At 40.9% G+C, this 20,131-nt stretch overlaps 1 long non-coding RNA gene and 1 pseudogene across 1 annotated transcript in view; both read left to right on the plus strand.

Moving 5' to 3' along the window:
* Positions 1-20,131, plus strand: part of LOC123521061 — a 35,649-nt gene that overhangs the window by 7,549 nt on the left and 7,969 nt on the right. The window lies entirely within an intron of this gene.
* Positions 4,844-8,572, plus strand: LOC101650797 (annotated as a pseudogene).

The following is a 20,131-nucleotide window of genomic DNA, read 5'->3' on the forward strand; positions in this document are numbered from 1 at the left end:
TCCTTACTAGAAGTTCCATCCTTGTCACCTCCCCAACAAGAATGAGGTTAATAAATAACGCTGCACCTTTCGATTGTACACCTTTAGTGCCTGAAACACTTGGAAAAAAATTTTCCCAAAACAAACTACTTGCACCCTGGTGGTGTAGTGGTCCCACGCCGAACCCCATAACCACAAGGTGCCTCAGGAAAAAGACAAGGCTTTTTATGCCCATAAAGGGATACAGTCTCAAAAACTCCATTCCAACTTGTCCTGTTGGGTCGCTATGAGCCGGCAATGACCCCCAAGGCAGTGAATTTGTTTTGGGAATGGGTACTAAATACCTGTCGTGGTAGAATTTCGCAGAATCCCAACAATGACTGGAGAGAACAATTAACATTCACTGTCTTCCTTGGGACTCTGCCAGGATTTTTTAATTCTTGAATTTCTAGGTAAGAGTCATGTCAAGGAGAATGTACTTAGGTTTCTGAGAGGATGCAGGATCTGGTGCAAGGGTCATGAGCTATGAATAAGAAATACTACAAACTCTGCTCCAGGTGGCTGAGATGCCTCTGTGCAACACTGTACTCTTAGACTTAGGAGGTTTGTGTATCCATTTGACCTTGAGAGGTACAAGTTAGATGTATTTCACATCTGAAAACATGACTCCAAATCAAATACCATACATTCAACAAAAACAAAACAAGCACCATACATTTATAGAAAGAGTTTGATAGGTCACGTGTCACAGGTCACAATCAAGATGTTGATTATAGTTGTTTCTGGATAAGGAAGTTATATATAGATTTTAAAATTATTTTTCTGTTTTGAATATTTACATTTCCTATACTTTTCTTTCTCGCTTTCTTCCAAGTTTCCCCACAGTAAAGATATACTTTGGGTATAACAAAAATAAAACATCATTGCAAATAAGTTTTGACATTTTTTTAATCTGTTGGCCAACATGTATTCAATTCCCAATATGTGTATCAGTCAAGTGCTTTAGAGAACATATTAAAAAAGTAAAATACATTTCCTTTCCATTACCTTTATGTATACATAAAGACTGAGGAAAAGGTAGTTGTTGTTGCTGGGTGCCTGTGCAGTTAGTTCCAACTCACAGCAACCCTGTGTGCATCAGAACAGTCCAGTGTGCATCAGAACAACCCTGTGTGCTTCAGAACAGCCCTGAGTTCATCAGAACAGCCCTGTGTGCATCAGAACAACCCTGTGTGCATCAGAACAGCCCTGTGTGCATCAAAACAGTCTAATGTGCATCAGAATAGCCCTGAGTTCATCAAAACATCACTGTGTGCATCAGAACGTCCCTGTGTACATCAGAGCAATCCTGTGTGCATCGGAACAGCCTTGTGTGCATTGGAACATCCCTGTGTGCATCAGAACAGCCCTCTGTACATCAGAACAGCCCTAAGTGCATTGGAACAGTCTAATGTGCATCGGAACAGCCCTGAGTACATCAGAACAAAGCTCTGCCCAGTCCTGTACCCCCAGCACTATTGTTACACATGAGCCCATGGTTGCAGCCACTATGTCGGTCCATCTTGTTAAAGGTCTATAACATAGACATGGAATAAAAAGAGAGCCATTTTAACAGAAAGACAAATTCAAGAGAACACAAAATAAATTACAGCAGTATTGAGATACACAATAAGAGTAATGAAAATAGGCTGAGATAAGTTAGGAGAAATTTTGGATTAGTAGCATTTTGAGCTAGTACACTGACTAGGGAAATAAAAGAGGAAAACCATTCCAATAGAAATAATGAGAAGAAATGTAGTCTTCAAGTCCTGTATTAGAATAGTAAAAAGACTAACTTGGTGCAAAGAAATCAAGATTAAAAAGAGATTTAGTTTGGAAAAAAAGTTAAATGCAAAGATAATGTTCTACTACTTTGGTGAGCAGTGATGAGGGTCTTAAAATCTTGCAAGTGGCCATCAAAGATACAACTATTGGTATCTCTTCACCCAAAGTAAAGGAAACAGTCCAAAGGATTAATGAACCACAATCTCCATTACCGGGAGACCAGAAGTACTGGATGGTGTCTAGTTACCAGGACCTACCACTCTGATGAAGATCTCAATAGGAATTCCTGGACATAGAGTGCAGGGTGGGGTGGGGGGACAAATTTAGTTTATACACTGATAGACAAGACTCTGAAGACTAAAAGGAGGCCTGGGATGGGGTCAAGAACAGGAAGAGGGGAGGGATGGGGGAGGAGCTGAAAAATGGAGGATTTAACAGGATAGTGTTGTTTATCTCTTGAGATGAGCTGTGTAAACATGATTTACACAAATTTTTATATATGTTAAATGCATATAATATGTTTAATTTTTTAAAATTCCCTTCAGATTCCTTATCCTTCAAACATAAATAGTGGTTTCAGTGGCTTAAAAAGAAAAGAGGAGGAAAAGTACAATTAAAATGGATTTGGAGTCTTTAATGACAAGTTCATTCAAATGAACAGAAAATACATAGAACAAAAAAAATGTTTAAGCATTAAAAAACACCAGATTAGTAGAACCCTTAGATTGTGGTCCTGAGATATCCTTCAAGCCTGAAACTGAGCCCACCCCCAGAGATCAACTTGCAACAAAAGACAGACTTAGAAAGTGAACAATAACGCCGGGAGAGATGTGCCCCTCAGTAAAATCAGCCATATGAGACCAAAAGGGCAACAGTGGCAATCAGAAAGGACCAAAAAGTAGGCAAAAGGGCAATCAGAAAGGACCAAAAAGTAGGATGGATGTAAATATAGAACTCAAGGAAGAAGAGGTAAAGTGTTATTAAATTGAGAGGATTGCAATTGGGTCATGAAACAAAGTGTACATAAATTGTTGAGTGGAAAACTAAAGTGCTCAGTAAAGTTTAACCCAAACGAAAGTGTTTTGTTTTAAGGGAAAATAACGAATGCTGAACTTGGGGCTTCAGATGTGCCTAATAGACTATTGGGGAGCAAGATTACCAAGATAACTGCTGACGGGAGACTACAGCTTCTGTTTTGGCTGCATTGTGTGTGTTGCCTTGGAACAAGGAGATGCTAGGATCTGAGAAACAAGCTCTCTTTCTGTTGCTAACAGTCTGGGGATGAGGTAATAAGCATTTGCATTAGGGGAGTGGCTATTAGAATGAAGGAAAAAAGAACAATCATTAAGCAAAAATAATCAGCCAAACTTGCCATCTGACTAAATGTTGAGATCAAAGAAACACAGCAGCATAACAATTATACCAGGTAGATTGATACAAGCTTTCTACAGAGAAACAGCATTACTATGAATCAAGATCCTAGGTTTAAAAGTTTATTTCCACCTATTAGAATGGCTAAATGAAAATTGACAGTACCAATTGCTAGCAAATTACAAAGCAACAGGAACTCTCAGATGATACGGCCACTTTGGAAGACTGTGACATTTTCTTACAAAGCTAAATAATAGTCTTTTCACCCATGTCAGCAATTGTACTCCTATGTATTTACCCAATTTATTAAAAATGTATTTTAGAAACAAGTGGTGGTTCTAAGACTCAAGGCAAAAGGAACTGCACATGAATACTGTGCCCTAAAGTTGTTTCCAACTGAAGCATGAATGAACAATTCTGAAACTGCTATCTATGCATTTGTGTGCTGGAATTGAACAACTAAGGGAATGGCAGGACGTGAACACATTTCTTATTGTTGAAGTAGATTATAATTAATCAAGGAGGAGAAGTGGTAATGGATTAATATAATCCATGTGGTAATGGGTTACAGTCAGAAACATTGGTGTGAACTTGTATTTAGCTTGCTATAAATAGATATGTATAGATATTTGTGGTATATATACATACATTTCATTCCTCTGTTAGCTGAGAGCAGAAACAATAACATCCCAATAGCAGCATGCACATCTAGCACCTAGATATGGCTTCTATTATCATTCTCCTATGAACATAATCAGGAGCCTTGGTGGCACTATTGAGAAATATTAGACTGCTAACCCCAAATCCAGCAGTTCAAACCCACCAACCACTCCATAGACAAAATATGATGTTATCTGCCCCACTGAAAATTAATAGCCTCCAAAATATAGGGTCACCATGAGTCCGAATCAACTTGATGGTAGTGGGTTTGATTTGTTAAAAAATGAACCAGGACTCGTTGGAAACATGGCTGATTCTAGCACTGGGATAGAAAATATACAAGATGAGCCTGGAATGGCTTGTAAATGCCAGAAAGGGAGGAAGTTCTAATGATGGGAGGGGGGAGCGGTGGTATTTGGAAGATCCTTAGGGGTGGACCAAAAAAGCTCTCAGTGGTCAAATTTGAAATTATTTGATCAACAACAACAAAAAATAGTATTGGGTTATAACCCCAAATATTAAATATCCATGTATCCATACTGATATTATTGAATAAATAAATAAAAGGACAACATATCTTTTTATTGTAGAAGATTCCCCAATGAAAATTTCCATGCAGAGAATTCCAAATAATTTATGTGAGGAGGTAGAACGTTGATACCATCCTCCCCAAATGGATGTCCTTCCAAAGAGTGCAGCCTGGAGGAGGAGGTAAAAGAAAGTAACTTTATGGTGGAGAAACCTGACAGAGACTGCCTCAGCTAGGTGCTCAAGACTAACCTCAGCAGTGATAAGTAGTGTGGATACTATGTATCCCTGATATGATGTGATGAGATCTTCCTCTCTCCAACCCATGAGCCCTCATCTAAATCATGAAAAGAACATCTATCAAATTACAATTAAAGAGCATTCTATAATACCTGAGCAGTACTGTACTTCTCAAAACAGGCGAGGCCGTTAGAAACAATGTGGAAACAAAAAAAGCAAACATCTGTGAAACTGTCACAGCTAAGAGGAAGCTGAGGAGACATGACTGAATGATATGTGAGTGAAGGGTAAACTATTGGGGGGGAGGGGCATTGATTAATAGTTTAAGCTGTTGAATACAAAGTTGATTATCTGAAATGTAAACTCCCACCTAATTGACAATAAAGTTATTACAAATAAATAAATGTAATATCATGTAGGATCCTCATTGACATCCTAGAAAATAAAAGGGACATTAGATAAAAATTAAAGGAATTGGAATAAAGTACAGAATTTAGTTAATAATAATGCAATTGGTTAAATAACTGTGACAAATATGCCATGCCAATGTTAAGTTTTAATAAAAATTGAGTTTGGGGTCCATGGGAATTCTCTGTAGTATCTTCACAATTTTCTTTAAAAGTCAAAAGTGATTTCAAAAAAGGGATATTTAAATTCTTTTATTCCTTTTGACTTCTAGGCATTCTTTTGTTTGTTTTAATTTTAATAAATCATTTTATTGGGGGATATTACAGCTCTTATCACATTCCATACATCAATTGTATCAAGCCCATTTGTACATATGTTGCCATCATCATTTTCAAAATGTTTTTTTTTTTTTTTCAGTTTAACCCCTTTGTATTAGCTCCTCTTTTTTCTCTCCCTCCCACATCCTCCAACCCTCATGGACTCCTGATAAATGATAAATTATTATTATTTTTATATCTTACACCACCTGCTGTCTCCCTTCGCCCACGTTACTGTTGTTCATCCACTTGGGATGTGGGGGGGAGTTCTTATACATTGATCATTATAGTCAGTTCTCCATTTCCTCCCCTTCTCCCCCCACCTTTCCCCTATCCTCATGGTATCACTACTCCCATTACTGTTCCTGAGTAGTTTATCTGTCCTGCATTCTGTGTGCCAAGAGCTCTTATCTGTAACAGTGTACTTGCTCTGGTCAGCCAGAATTTGTAAGGTAGAACTGGTGTCATGATAGTTAGGTGGCAAAGGGAGCATTAAAGTACCAGAGGAATGCTGTGTGTTCAGACTTCTTGGAACTTATCTTTAATAAGACATAGGTACAAATAATATTTTAAAAGATAATGTTTATATAGCACAGTGGTTCTCAACCTTCCTAATGCCGGGACCCTTTAATACAGTTCCTCATGTTGTGATGACCCCCCCCCAACTATAACATTTTTGTTGCTACTTCATAACTTTAATTTTGCTACTGTTATGAATCACCGACCCCTGTGAAAGGGTCGTTTGACCCCCAAAGGGGTCTCAACCCACAGGTTGAGAACCACTGAAATATAGCAGAAAAAGAATGAGACAATCAATATAATTTGAATATCCAACAAGAAAATGGTTAGCTCAATTATGGTATGTAATTGACTCCATAGAATCTTTAAAAGTCAAATTCATTCATAACCCATGGACAAGCAAATAGATTCTGGACTCCCACTTAATTCTTGCCCCAATCCAAGAATAGTTAGTTCTTTTAACATGGCCCTGCTCGATATTCACCTTCTTGAAGAGATCACTGAAAATAAGCGTGCTACAGCAAAGTGTGGTGAAGAAAGCAGCTGATGCCGGACTATCAAGTGGAATAGTGCCTGGGATCTTATTCAAAAAAGCAGCAGTGTAGGTGAGGTGTCAACTAAGTTCACATTGAAGAAGCACACCAGCCTGTGTGATCCAAAGATGATGATAACAAAACAAAGGCAAAAAAAAAATCCAAGCTTAAGTGGTGAACACTCAATATGGAGGAGAGAGGGAACCCAAAATCCAGCTGTAGACTAATCAGATTAAGCCTTTGATAGATCCCCTCGAGCCATAGGCGGAGGGATTAAAAAAATTTTGCTATCAGGCAGAGATTATTGTAAACTTGATTATGCTGGATCAAACCATGGTATAACATATTTCTCATTTGTTCCATAATAGAAATTTCTTCTCTGGCTTTTTAAATATTGATGGTGTTCTTTTTTTTCTTACTCATTATTTTTATCTTTATTTTATTATTACTTCATTCTGTCTTGTCTTGATTTTTTATTGTTTCTATTGGGTTTCCCAGATTGTGAAGCATAGGAGTGGATACATAGAGACAATGACTTGATACAGTGGTTTTTTGGGGATGTGGGGGTGGGTGGGAAGTGGGGAGGGGGAGGGGATTTGAGGAACAAACAATAAATGTGGGATGGGAAGGGAACATTAGAACTGATTGTGATGATGTATATACAACGTTTAAAAGTGATTTAACTATGGAAATGTATGCTATGTGAATATTGTATCAAGAAAACTACTGAAAAAGAAGAAGAAGAAACCAAATGTGACCAATGGTTCCTATGGGTGAAGGAACAAGAGTTTTTGCTTGGGGGACATTGAATTTACATTAATGGCAGAGGAATAATTTGGAAAAGGGTATCAATGGTTGTACAACACAAAAACTATAATCAATGGCACTGAATTATGCATGTATAAGTTATTGAATTGGAGAATGTTTTCTTGTATTTTTTGCCACAATTTAAAAAAATACAAGAATAACAATGAGTATAAGGAAGAAGAAAATGTTCTAGAATTGGTCGTGGTGATAATTGTACAACTCTTCTTGATATGATTGAGTTATTGAATTGTATGACATAGATGAAGTGCTAATAAAGATTTTTAAAAGTGAAGCTCGGGAGGGAGGGGGAAAATGAGCTGATATCAAGGGCTCAAGTAGAAAGCAAATGTTTTGAGAATGATGATGGCAACAAATGTACATGTGTGCTTGACACAATGGATGGATGTATGGATTGAGATAAGAGTTGTACGAGCCCCCAATAAAATGACTTGAAAAAAAAAAAGTGAAGCTCACATTATGTTAACTTTTCAAATCAAATTATAAAACAATAGGTATGTAATGTTCTTAATATTTTAAAATAAACAGAATATTCCTATACATAAAATTATATAACCCAGATAGATATAGATTAGATGTGGATGATGGGATAATGGATGTTTTAAAAAATAATTTGTCATTACCCTTTTTTGATAAGTAATAATATTCATAGAATAATTGGAGATTGTAAGAAAAAAAATCTCCAGGTGCAAGACTGAGGATCTGACCAAATGGGTTATTTACTGGCAATAGTAAGAAATGTTGGAGTCTCTCCCAGGTTGACTGGACCTACCAGGGTGCATAATGAGCTCCGTGACTCGGCGCAAGGCCCAAGAGCAGGCTGCCCGCCTGAAGACACTGCTGGAGTAAGATCAACCGCTGAACATGGAGTTCCATAAGAGGATGGAGAAAGAGGTATCCGATTTCATCCAAGACAGTGGGCAGATCTAGGAAAACTTTCAGCCCACGAATAGGATAGGAGCATCTTACACGATGTGGTCGCTTGACATCCTTCACCTGTGGGGATGAGAATGGCTGTCGCTCTGTCATGATCTTTAAAAAGGAGTTTGCACCCTGAGTACTACCAGAGTGGAGTGGGACCCCCTAGAAGGCTGAAGGAGCTGGCCCAGCAGCAGGAGGAGGAGGCAGCCCAGAGGGACCCGTGGTGGTGAACCCTGCCAGTGACTACAAGGGCAAATACAGCCACCTTATCAGCAAGGGAGCAGCCAAGGAGGCAGCCCACATGCTACCAGCCAATAAGGCCTCCGCTCTGTGCCCGTGGGTGGCCAACAAAGAGGGATACTCGCTCCATCGAAGAGACCATGAATGAGATCAGAGCTAAGAAGTGCCTGAGGCAGAGCTGGGGAAGAGATGCCAGCTACCTCCTAGGCACCCTAGCTCCCTTTGGACCCCCAGGGCAGGGCAGGGTAGGACAAGGCTGCTGCTATGAGAACCCATCCTAGAGCCCCCACCTCTAAACCACCCCGCTCCTCTTGGGCTGAGGAGGAGCAGGTGTTTGCATCACTGCTGGAGTCTAGACGTGTGTGGTATGTGTCTCTGTGTGTGTATACATGTGCAAGAGTGTGAACGCACAGGTGGCTATTTAATCTATGTTATCCCCCATTCTTAGACTCCTCTTCCTCCAGGGGTTGCATAACATTCAATAAACACTGGCCCAGAAAAAAAGGAGAAGAAATTTTGCTTAAAATGGCTAAAAAAACCAATTTTTTTTTTAGGTGAAAATGATAGTAGTGAATTTTATGAGTTTAGTTTCACATATCAATGTGGAAACTTAAGCCTTCGTGGAAGCCAGAAACCCTTAAGAGAAGCATACTGTACAGGAACAGACAAATATCTTTACTGTAACTGGGCACAAATCTTAAAAAGATAAGTTGTATCCCTGCTTTCCCTGCCGAGAGAGTGTGTTGGCAACGAAGATTAAGCCGCTTTCCCCCCAGATGAGTCCTTGTGACTATATTGTCTGTATTACCCCTCTGGAAGGTTCATACGGGAGAGGGGGGCCGCAATTCTGTGAGCTTTCTTCCCCCTAATTCAAAGGGAAGGCTGAGATTGCAAGTCTATGGGGGATCAGTACAGATGCCCTGTCCACAGTTTTACAGGCTGTGAACAGGGTTCTAAGAGGCTGCATCCAAGACCCTTACCGTGACTCACAATGAAGTCCCTGCCCCTGTTCTCCCTCCTTTGGGCAACCTGAGGCTTATTATTCCAGACAAACTCTTTCATATGACTTCTTGCATGGGGCAACTTAAATGGCCACACCTACCTTCTCTAGAAGCTTTCCTTGCTTGCTACCATGGCATTCTGCCACAGACTTCAATAGCTCCGAGAACTAGCCTAAGTTTGGAATCTTGTGGTCTGAGAACTCTTCCTAATGAGAGAATAGTTAGCTTGCAACTCCCAGAACAAGAATCAGCATATCTTCCAAGTCATGGTCAGCTAGCATTTAGTGAGTCAGCACTTTTAAGTCTAAAGGACCCTTGAGGAATTCTCTAGTCTTCTTGAATCTTTTAATAAAGGGAGATTGGGAAAATCAGACACTGGCTAATATCTCCCAGAAAAATCTCTGAGGTTATCTATACAACCTCAACTATCACCCTCTGATGTTTCTTATAAGAATCAGGAGCAGGTCCTGGACGCCATCTCAAGGAACAATTTTGGTTTACAAGTGAGTGAACTGAGTCACTCTGAAGACTGATCTCAGAGACTCTGTGGAGTCTTTGAACTCAATTCAGTTCACCACACCCCTTGCTCATCAAGGCAGACCCATAAATCCAGAGACGCAGCATGGCGTTCACCTGCAGGGCAGGTAACAGTGCCACCTACCAGATGTTCTTCCCCAGGAAAGTAGCTCTGTGTGTCAAAGAGCCCCAAACCTCCTCACTGCCATTGAGTCAATCCCAATTCATAAGGACCTGAAAGGACAATAGAACTGTCCCCGTGGCTTTCTGAGACTATAACTATACAGCAGTAGAAAGTAGGGCCCCAAAAGGACATCTTAGAGAGCTTAGTTGAGACAAATCTGGTATAACTCACAGAAGATAAAAGAAAAGTTGTAGTCAGGACTCTGTCCTGGAATGTTTCATCTATTAAGCCCTCTTATACCCTGGCATTGGCACCCTTGGTGGCAAGAAAGGAAAAGTGGCATGGGGGGGGCGGGGAAGGCACACACAAAAGGAAACAAACCAACCAGGGCTGGGCTTCTTCCGCAGAGGTCTAGAAGCTGCAAATGGTTGTGAGTGGAAAAGAATTGCTTCACCATTACAGAGCTTCACGATATCATCACACAGTGCAGGGCGTTTCTGAGAAATAAGCAGGTCTGTCTGTGGCCTCTGGGATTTGGTTCAAGCTCTAGACTCTCAATGACTATGCCCTCAGGTTGACAGCATGTTAAATTAAGATGGAGCCGTAATAGAGAGTCCAAAGGAAGCAGCGACGCTGTTCTGGATACCGAGCATTCCAGATGAAAATGAGGATTCCTCCAGAGTCACCAAAGGACTCACAAACATTTTGTAACCCTCAAGAGCACTTGTTAGACCACTATTCAGAGCCTGGTAATCTCATGTCCAGCCATGACTCTCACAAATTCCCTATTGCACTCTCATAAACCATTAGGGAACATGTAACTTGATATGATCTTTAGGGAAATAGATTTGGAGGTGCCTTCAAAATTTTAAAAGCACATACTCCTTCCATTTAACAAATCCTCTTTTAATTCTGTGGGGAGAGTAGCACAGAACAACCCACACATGAGCTCAACAACATGCATACAAGGATATTTATTGAAACTTTGCTTGTCCACCAACAGGAAGTGGTGGAACATAACTATGAAGTGACCTGCTATACCTTTGTTAAAAATAATGACAGAGTAAGTAAGTCCATAACACAGCTGAGTGGGGGGAAATTGCAATGATTTCCTCTTTTTTTAGTGAAATAATACATTTATTTGAATTTGCCTCCAATGAGTATAATGCTTCTGTAATGCAAGAACTGTTTTCTAAAGCACCCCAACTATGCTTACCTTAAGCAAACTTTAGAGAAGTAGTAAATGATTTTTCTTTCTTTTAAAAGATCTTTCTTATTGTTATAATGTTTATCCAGAGAGTAACAGAAAGGCAGTGTAAGTAACAACAGCAAGTCACCTCAGCACAGGTTCAATGGGCAGCTCAGGGGACAGTGAGTTGAAGCTGCTGGGGGGAGCGATCCAGAAGCTGGACTTGAAGAAGGGAATGAACGTCAGGGAGTGGTGCGCGCAGACGCCGACTGTGGAATCGGTTTATGTTAAGCAGCGCATGTCTTCAGCAGTAACAAATAAGATTGTTTTTGAAATTAGGAGGTAGGAGAAAAATTACAGAAAGCAATTTAGAACACACAGTTCTTAGGCCCAATCTAGGGAATTACATGAACTCAGCCACAATTATTTTTTATATGTTTCAACACACACACTTTAAAAATAATTTTATTGGCATATATGTCACATATACAATTTAATTATTCAATCATCTTAAGATTGTGCAATCATCACCACAATCAATTTCCAAACATTTTTCTCTTCCATTTTCCACCCCCACCACCATCCTCCCTTATCCCTAGGCAATTTATCAACCCAGTTACTGACTTTATAGATCTACCTATACTGGATTTCAGATGCAGAATATCATATAAAACACAGGAAGCAAGCAAAAAAAACCAACTTCAACAATGACTAGACAAAACATAGAAAAACTTCAATCAAAAAGAAAGCAGAAAATATTAAAAAATGAAATCACTCCTCAAGAAACTATTCAGTCAGTTACTATCTCTATAATTTACTTATCCTGGATTTCATGTACTGAAAAACATACAATGGTGAATTTAAAACACTTGAGAAAAGAAAATTATACAAGTTTAGGCTGGCTTCAGACTGCAATACATAAATTGTTGACTTGTACAGATTAGACTCTTAACTGACTGGACACTATTTACACAAACAATAAGGTTAGTGATTGGGCAAAACTTTCAATAACATTCACAAAGGCAGAACCATGCCTACCAGACTAGTATATGTCATAAGAAAACAAGGAGGGCATTAAAATAGTAAATATATGGTAGGGACAGACCACCATTCATCGGGCACCCTCAGAGCAAGAGATCCAAACCAAAGTTCAACGATCACCAATTCCATAACTTTGGGCGAACAGGTTTCTCACACTAAGGAATGTTTCAGCCTTCAGTCCAAAGGAGTGTGTTGGTTCCTGAAATCTGCTACAGGTGAATTTGAGGTAAAGCCCAGTTCACTTAGGACACACACATACATCTTCTTTATTGCAAATAACATTTTGCCTCATGTGGTCTATAGACTCCAGCCGATTCTAAAAGCCTTTCAGAGAGTATATGGTTACATAATCTGGTGTCAATTTGAGGATTAAGAGTGTAGGGGTGGCATCTAGCCTGTCAATCAGGATATATCTAATGAGGCCTCTTTGTGGGCATGGCCTTCTCCTGAGAATTCTGGGAACTCCTGTATTTCCTCCTTGGAGGTGGGAGACACTCTCTTGCTCTGCTCACTCCCTGCCAGATATTCCTGTGGAGAAGACAGACGGAGAGAAGCCAATGGAGCCAGACCTCTGGAGCCAGAGAAGCCACGTGGAAACCCCTGCCAGCGCTGAGATGCTTACACCACCACTGGATTCACAAGGCTTCCCACTCACTGGCCTGTGATCTTCCTGCATTCAGCATCATTGCATGTGTTTTGTGAATCTGAAGAAGACTTTATAGACTGGTATCAAAACAAATGGGCTAATATTGGACTTATGGACTTGATCTGGATTGGGTTGGGTTGTTTTTTCAATATTCAATTGCTCTTGTATATAAATTCTTTCTTAACATGAGTGTGCCTATGAGTTTGTTTCTCTAGTCAACCCAGACTAATGCAGTGTATATGACGTGAAAGCTGTTTCCATAATTCTAAGATAGCCCTTTATCTTAGAATAACCTTTCCCAGTGGTTGACTTTTGTACCAATGGCACAAACATTCACATGGGTGAAAACTGTTGGTCTCTTAGCATGATTGAAGACAATGGCATCAAACTTTACTAGTAGTTAATGTATTTTTCATCAGTAGATACTAGAGGAGCCTTGGTGGCATAGTGGATTACTTTATTGGACTGCTAGCATCAAGGTCAGCAGTTCGAAACCATCCGCTGCTCCTGATCCTGGGGGTGGGGGGAGGGGGATAATGAGGCTTTCTACTCCTGTCACGTTAGTCTTGGTAACCCACAAGAGCAGTTCTACTCTATTCTATTGGGTCACTGTAAGTTGTTATCAGTCCAGTGGCAGTGAGTTTGAGAAGTTCAAAGGAAAATAAATACCCAGAATGTCCTTGACAAAGCAGTAAAAAGTATTAAATATTGACCCTTGAGAACATATATATATTTTTAACATTTTGTGAATACTCTCGCCAAATATCAAAGTGTATTGGTTTTATCAAGGAAAATCACTTTGGCAACTGTTCTGGTTGGAAATGGAACCAACATTGTTTTACCTAAAGATACAAATGACCAACAGTTGTTGATTCCGACTTGGGCAGACATATTCTGGAGCCTGTCACTTGAAAGCAAATAGCAGATAGTAACTGTTTCCAATGTTAAAATTCAAACTTCTGAGCAAAAATGAGAATTTTAGAAAATGGTGGTCACTACCATGAGTTGACAGTTTCCCAAGACTTTTCTGAGCAATGGGTGATGATATTAACAAATGTGGTTTTAAAAAAGATTGTATAATAAAAAATATATATTGTATAATGAATATATCAGTATTTGAGAAATCTGCATAATGTAATGAACTATAATCTTTTCCAAATGAGAACACATGATGTTACAAAAGCACATGTGAGTTAAGACTTATTCAAAGTACAAGATAGGTTGGTGAATTTTAACATAGTACAATGTGAAAAAGTATTGTGGTTTAAACCCTTCAGAAACACTTGTTGAGTTTTGGTAAGAAGAGTTACAAGTATCTGAAAAAGTTATTAAGATATTGTGATAATTGGGTTTATTGTGCCAACTAGTCCAATAGGAACATGTGGGTGGAGTTTAATCAGCTCGCAGCTTGATTGGAGGATGACTAAAATAAATAAAGACAGCTGGCATCCAATTTCCCTCTTGCTCCCTGGTGATCGGACCAGCCTGCTCTCCTCAGCCTGTGGGCCAAGCCAACCCATGGATCCTGTCTCTAGCGCTTGAGTCTCTTTAGAGATCTGCTTTGCCATGCTGCTCGTACTTGCACTGCTTGAGCTTGAGGCTGGTGGATCCTGTCGCCATGCTCGAGTTTGAGATCCCATCAGGGCCTGCTTAGCTAAGCTCCGGAGCTACTGACTATTGCAGACCCACCCTGCTGTCTGCTGTCTTTGGATAGACTCTGCCTGCCTTGCCTCAGGGAAGACTCTGCCTCCTGCTTCCTTGACCTTGGACCTGGCAGCCCATGTGAGTTGAAGGACTTCCAGTATAATAACTGTTCCGTGAAAGTGAGTTAAACTGAGCCCTCTGGACTAATTAGCTGTTACATTCCTTCTCACTGTATAAACCTATCGTCTTATATATATAATCATAAGTGTCCTGCTTTTGTTTCTCTAGAGAACCCTGCCTAACACAGACATTCTCCCTTTTCCAAGTACATATCTGTGTGACTCCAGATTTTATTAATATTCCTCAGTCAAAACAATATATTGCAATGAACTGAATACAGAAGCATATAGTAGAACCCAACACTCTTTCATTAAGCCAAACATCCAAGATGATTTTCTTCTTCCTAATTAATTGATTTTGAAAAATAAGAGTTCTTTTTCCTAAAAATGTGTTCATGTTCACATTTCTTAGATGAATTAATATTTTAAAACTTTTTTAGCTTTAATTTCTAATAGAGTAAATATTGACAGATATAATCCACAAAAACAAAAGCTTTTGGATTTTAATAATTTTTAAGCATGTAAAATTCCTGAGTGGTTCAAATGGTTTATGTTTATCTAATCTAAAGGTTAGAGATTTGAACCCATCCCGTTATGCCACAAAATCTCTGAAGTACAGCCAGAATGCTTCCTAGGGGCAGGGATGGTGAGACCTCACCTATGTACTCTGGAAATGTCAGGAGAGACAGGCCCCTAGAGAAGGGCATCATGCTTGGTAGAAGGGCAGCGAAAAAGAGGAATGCCTGTGACAAGATGGATTGACACAGTGGCTGCAACAATGGGCTGAAGCATAAGAACAATTGTGAGGGTGTGGAAGATCAGGGCAGTGTTTTCTTCTGTTGCACATAGGGTTGTGATGAGTCATTCAGGGTCAGTGAATTATTTAATGTGTCTCTTCCAGCCAAAGTCTCTAACTTCTACAAAAGGACCTTTCCCTGAATAGGTCGGGAAAGAAGGTGGGCTAAGATACTGGTAAGATTCACCTGTGAGTCATTGCAAGCAGAAGTCCCTGGAGTATTATCCTGCTGGGTATAAAATAAAAATGAACCTTCTGAGAAGCATGAGAAGGGATCTCATTGCCAGTAAGAGTTGGGAGTGGAGTGTCTCTGCGCCTGAGTTCCTTGCACAGTGAGCCTTCTGGATCCAGATGACAGCTATACCATCAGAGGAGCAGCAGCAGAACCAGGAGTCAGAGCATAGAACAGAATAATGGATTTCCACTCTGCAAATAAAGCTGAATGCTTTTGTGTACGAGGCTGGATTTCAGACTGGGGTGCCTCTGGACACTTAACCTGGGGAAGTTGGACTTGCTAATGGAAGTGGAGCTTAGTGCCTTTGGGCTGAGGTTTACTGGAGTGGTGTACTTCTAGGCACTTAAATCAGGGAGCTAGGTTTGCTGACCCTTGAAGCTTGAGCTGAATGCTTTCGGGTTAGGCTTATAGCAGAGTGGTATGTCCCTTTAGGCATGTATTAGCAGACCTGAAACTTTATAACATGTCCTAATAAACAAGCACCCTGAGCATTTCTTCATTGACATTGCCAATTCTTAACACCCTTAATAAGCCCTTTTAATCATGAATTTTGTCTGTTTCTGTGTAGCCATTGCAATGGATAGAACCTAGAAGTAAAGAGTAGAGCAAGTTGGAACTGATTCAATGGCACCTAACAAGAACAACAATAATTGTGCCAACATAGAAAGGTCTGGAGAACTGCTTCCATAAAGATGGAAACCCATGGAGCCAAGAAAATCCTATGGAACCAGCCCTACTCTGTAACACGTGGTTTGCCATAAATTGAAATCAACTCAGAATCAATGGGTTTAGCTTGGAAAGGGGTTCTGAGGACAAAAATGTTGTGAACTGCTACAGTATATAGGAACCCTGGTGGCGTAGTGAGATGAGTTGGGCTGCTAACTGCAAGTTCGAAACCATCTGCTGATCCACGGGAGAAAGATGAGGCTTTCTACTCCATAAAGAGTTACAGTCTTGGAAACCCCTCCAGAGCGTCAGTTCTACCCTGTCCTATAGGGTTGCTGTGAGTTGGAATCAACTCGACGGCGTGATCCGAGTGTTTTTATGGTACGCTCTAACAGACTGAGTGGAAGGAGAAGAATAGAGATGACCTGTGGGGAACCTGCTGGGCTTTCTGTCTGTTTTCCACTCCATCAATGATCATCTTCTAGCTCAGCAGCCACCGCTTGGCAGCAAGAGCTCTGACCTGTGCTCGGAGTGTTCCTGCTGTGGGTCTGTGGAAGAGAATGGCCCTCCTTCCCATCCTCCCTCTCCAAGTCTCCAGGCAAAACTTGGAGGTGGAAGGAAAATGTGAACAGAGAAAGACTGGGAAAGGGCAGGTGGGAATGAGAGGGCTTCCTAGCAATCAGGGAATGAATCCAGAAACCCTGAAATTATATGTCAGATCAAGCTGTCAATGGTCACACGTGATCTAAACCAAAAAGAAAAAGAAAGTCAAACTCACAGCCTTTGGTTCAGTCCTGACTCCTCGCGACCTTCTAGGATGGAGTGGATCTGCCCCGTCAGAGACTAGATCTTGACAGGAGCAGAGGGCCTCGTCTTTCTCCCTCAGAGCTGCTAATGGGTTTTAACTGATGATCTTGTCAGCAACCCAACACATAACCCACTACACCACCGGGGCCCTCGAAGCTGGTCTACTTGGCCAATATTAGGAACTGGGGGAGCCCGAGACATTCCCAAAGCAACAATACTGTTCTTTTCCTGCTCTGACCTATTTCTTAAAATGGCCTAAATCCTCTAATGGGCTTTACAATATGAACGATGTTTCTCAACCACAGCCCAGCATGGTTAATTAGAATAGGCCAACACAGAAAGAAAGAAAGTTTAAAGGGAAGAAGAAAAGAAATGTAGTTCAGCGTGGTAACAACTACTATTTCCCACACCCCTTCCCCTCCCTTTCCCTTCTCCTGCCTCATCTCCCTTTCCCTCCTCCTGTCTCCTTCCCCTGACCTGAGCTCTATCCTTCCCTATTATCATTTGGGGTATAGGCACTAACATAAGAGATTTGGGGATAAGACATTTTCACCATGAGTCCCTTCTGTGCCGTTCATGGCTTTCTGGTCTTGAGCAGTGACTTTTCTCAGCCTCCTCTGAAACGAGAGGGCCTTCCAGCCCTGGGACCCTACGGCTGTCAGAGTAGGAGCTATGTCCAGCTGGAACTAAGGCGCGCTGAAATAAATGTATTGTCATCGAAAAGAGCAGAGGATCTAGAGAGGAAACACAGTGCTAGCTTGCATCACTGTGCCTTTCCCCTCTGGACATGGATGTTCTCATGAGAGGTGAACAAACACAGGTGTCAGAACAACCTGAAGAAGCCTCCGAAGGCCATGGCTCTTCCCTGGAGCTCACTTAGCGGGTCGGTTCCTGCGGTTGGTATTGGAGAGCTAACTCCCCAGCTCTTGCCCAGCACTGGTAATTCCTTTGGTCTTGGAGGCCCCCGAGATTTTCAGCCTCCCTGTTGTGACCCCGCTGATTAGAAACCAGGCTCGGCCCCTATCCTTCTTTCCCTTTTTAAAATCCGCTTGATCGAAATGTAATTTATATAACATACAATTCACCCCAAGTGAACGGCTTTTGGTATCGCCACAGAATTATGCAACTCTCACCACAATCAACTTTAAAACACCCTCTTCACCCCCCCAAAGAAGTAGGGTACCCCTCAACCATTGTCTCTCAATTCCTCCATGCGCCCCTCAAACCCTAGGCAGCCACAAGGGTAGACTTTGGGTAGACTAGTGTGTCTGTAGATTTGCTTATCTCTTGGGTATGTTGTATAAATGGAGTACAGTATGTGGTCCTTTGGTGTTTGTTTGTTTGTTTTCAGTATGTAGTCCTTTTCTGACCGCAAGGTTCATCTATGTTGTAACATGTATCAGTAATTAATTTCTTTTTATGGCTAAATAATATTCATTTATATGGATATTCCTCATTCTATTTATTCCTTCATCAGCTGACGGGTATTTGGGCTGTTACAACTTGTTGGCCTTTATAAATAATGGTGCTACAAACATTCCCGTACAAGTTCTTGAGTGGACATAAGTTTTCCTTTCTCTTGGGTAGAACTCAGACCATTTTCTAAAGCAACTTCATCATCTTACATTCCCACCAGCATTGTGTGAGGGCCCCAGTTTTCCCCCCTCAACACTTGTGGACAATTTTCCCTCACCCCCTTGTCAACACGCATTTTATGATTTCATAGTGAATCCATCTTAATGGGCAGGAAGTGTTTTGATTTCCATTTCCCTGATTGCTAATGTTCTTGAGCATCTTTGTATGCATTTGTTGACTACATTTCTCTTTTTGTATTTTTTTAAGGGGGGGTGCCTATGCAGATCTCTTTCAAAAATGTTGTTGTGTTTAAATTAGTGAGTCCTAAGGGTTCTTTGTATAATTTGATGCTTATCAGATATAGGATTTGCGAATATTTTCTCCTCCCAATCTATGGATTGTCTCTGCACCCTCTCGAAAGGATCCTTTGAAGTATGAACATTGCACGTGTTCATAATGTTCAGTTTATCTTCCCCACCCCTTGCGTGGCTGTGCTTTTCTCAGAGCTAAGAACTACTGCCCAACTCGTGGTCCCAGAGATGGATGCCTCTGCTTTCTTCTAAGAGTCTTACAGTTCTGGCTCTAATAGCTGCTTCTTTCATTCATTTTCATACGCACAGAGGGTGTGAAGTAGGGGTCTGATTTCATGCTTTTGTGTGTGGATACTCAGTTGTCCCAGCTCCGTTTGTTAAAAAGATAATTCCTTCCCTCACATCAATTGACCATAAATGTGAGGATTTGTTCCTGAACTGTCGACTCTAATCCATAGATCTACATTTTTAGCACTCTATTGTTGGTTACGGGTAAGTTTTGAAATGACAAAGTGTGAGTCCTCCAACTTTATTCTGTGTTTTCAAGATTACCATGGCTCTTCTAAGTTGTCTCCTACCATTCTCACCCCAAGGGACAAGGCCTCGCCGACACCACCTCTTCCAAGGTATCTCTGATGGGGGCCTACAACCTTCATTCTCACTTTTCCCAACTCCTTTCCTCACGCCTCTGCTTTAGCTACACAGATCTTCTTTTGGTTTCGCAAACATCCCAAATTCTTTCCGACCTGAAGAAGACCTTTGCACTAATATTGCCTTTACCAAGAATTCTCCCTTTCCACCCACTCCCCCCTCCTATTTCCAAGGCTGACTACTTCCGTCAGTCATTCAGGGCTCTGTTCAAATGTAATCTCTGAGAGGCTCTCACTAACCCCAGTCTAAAGTGACTAACCACCAAACCTTCCCCCATCACATTCACCTGGACTGCTGCACTTTTCACTGCCTGATATAGTCTCCTGCATATGCCGCTAGAGACAGAGTTCTACCACTAAATTCCTTTATTTAGGACATGTCCTGGCAGATAATAGGTATCTAATGCATATCTGTTGAATCAGTCAGTCACTCAGTCTCTGAACAT

Source organism: Echinops telfairi, unplaced genomic scaffold (genome assembly GCF_000313985.2).
Source record: "Echinops telfairi isolate 266 unplaced genomic scaffold, ASM31398v2 ScPeMD7_7469;HRSCAF=8507_0, whole genome shotgun sequence".
NCBI lineage: Eukaryota > Metazoa > Chordata > Mammalia > Afrosoricida > Tenrecidae > Echinops > Echinops telfairi.